This window comes from Poecilia formosa, unplaced genomic scaffold (assembly GCF_000485575.1).
Source record: "Poecilia formosa unplaced genomic scaffold, Poecilia_formosa-5.1.2 Scaffold158, whole genome shotgun sequence".
NCBI lineage: Eukaryota > Metazoa > Chordata > Actinopteri > Cyprinodontiformes > Poeciliidae > Poecilia > Poecilia formosa.
The window spans coordinates 513337-515419 of NW_006800097.1; the positions used below are offsets into that span (position 1 = coordinate 513337).

At 34.0% G+C, this 2083-nt stretch overlaps 1 protein-coding gene across 1 annotated transcript in view; it reads right to left on the reverse strand.

The window, feature by feature from the left end:
- Positions 1–868: 868 nt before the first annotated feature.
- Positions 869–2083, reverse strand: part of LOC103146413 (major histocompatibility complex class I-related gene protein-like) — a 5008-nt gene continuing 3793 nt past the window's right edge. Inside the window, exon 6 of the mRNA XM_016677518.1 lies at positions 869–1319. The gene's annotated coding sequence lies outside the window, so the exon portion shown is untranslated. The remainder of the gene's footprint in view (positions 1320–2083) is intronic.

The window sequence follows — 2083 nt, forward strand, 5'->3', positions numbered from 1 at the left end:
GGATTTTAAAATGTTAACTAAGCTCCTGCATCAGTAACAGTGAAGTTCCTGCTTGATGGCATGAGATAATATTACCAATTTTAATATTTAAAACATACTGTTAACTCTCACACTGTGTTTTTGTGGTTTGAGCTCCAATTTGGAGATGGCTTTCCCCACTTTGAACCGGATGACAGGTTCGCTTTGTGAACCAGAACTGATGCAGGAGAACAGTCAACAACTTACAACTCCATGGGATGGCAAAACACACAATTCTTTGTTGCTTATTTACATAAGAGAGAAGAAATTAGAGGCTAATATGGCTAATAATAACATTTCTGAGTATCTGTAACAAATGATGGACCCAGACTAAAGCCAACAATTTGCGCAGACTCTATTCAGAACCAATGACCATAAACAGTTCTGATTCTAGTTGATCATCAAATAAAGAAACAGCTGTTATAAGTGGTGTTTCATTATGTGAATCATACTGATTTTCTAAAATTACCCTTTTGAAGAAACAGATACTTGGACACTAACAGGGAAATACCTATTCAAACCTGTCCTTTTTCCTATCTGTTCTATCTGTTGAAGCAAAAAAAAAAACAAAACAAAACAAAAAAAGACTTGTTTTGACACGTCCTATAAGGAAGTGTCAAAACCTGATCTGGTTCGTTAACTTTCTAGTGCCAGTGATCTTATCATTCCAGTTTTAGCTGGGGATTCCTGGTTTAGTTTTTTATTTATTTTTATTTTTGCTTCTTTGTTCCTGATTTTTTTGGTTTGTAATTTTGCTCTTATATGATTTTAAAAACTCAGCTCAGTCTGGTTCTCATTTTCTGATCTGGTGTCAACTGTGGCTAATCGGAAGAACCAAATGCAGACAAGATAGTGGTTGATATGTTCTCAGTTTAATGATAAATAAAGAAGACATACAGTACAGTAGAGGTGCACAAAACCAGTCCTGGAGAATCACTATCCTATTTTCAGATGTGTATAATCTTCAATACATCTGAATCTGAATAAGCCATTTACAGTTTGTACAGTCTATAAATGGGAAATGGAAGACTGGCTAATACTGACACAAAATGTCACAATAATTAAATCCTAGAGCTAACAAAGGCATCAGGTAGTTATGTAATCAGAAATTTTAACCTGTCAGCCACTTTTATTTTATGATGATCTTTGTCTGATTCTCAGACTGGAACTATTAAACTAAAATTGCTGTTTACATGGAGTCTAGGTGTTCTATTGTAGGTATCAATCACCATTTCTGTCACAACTGCACTCGTCCAAGTCAACATTATCAGCCCCTGGTTGCTTTTCAAGATGTCATAACCCTGAAAAACAGATGCGATAGTAAAGTGTTAGTTATGTAAAACCATATGGGGAATGTAAATTCCTTGATTCCTTCACTTTTCATCTAAAATCATGCATGTAGTTGTTCTTCATATACACTCTGACAGACAAGGCTTTTCAGGTTTAATGATTCTGTAACTCTCTGTAACAGAAGCGCTGACTGAAGAAGCCTCAGCCAATCTGCTGCAAGAACCACAATTGGCATCTGCCTAAGTTTATTATCAGTAATAAACTTACGGATGTTTCCCACTGTTTTTAAAAGAATGTAGAGTACAATTGTACATCTCTATAGTTCAAAACCTAAAATGTTTAAGTCAAACCAGAGTCTGACCATTTTACAGCGAGGGTATTTTCAATGTTTTTGTTTTCTTTTGCTTTAGAACCACCACAGTTGGAGGATTTGTGAAACCTCAATTTTACTGTGTAAATCAAATTTCACTAGTTTGATTCTGGTTTGGGTTCTTCTGAATCCAAAATCATGTATTATCTTATGAACTGGGTGAATCTTTAGATTTCCATTATCTACTTTAACAGACTTATAATGTACTTACTGAAAGTTTTGTTATATGAGTTCAATAAAAAATAAAATATTAGGTTAACAACTTTTAAGTTGGAATTTAGCATTTTTATCATATTTAAAATTAAGGGATATATGGTGGCCATGAAATGATAACACCTGTAGAGTCAACATACAGGTGCTGGTCATAAAATTAGAATATTGTGATAAAGTTCATTATTTTCCATA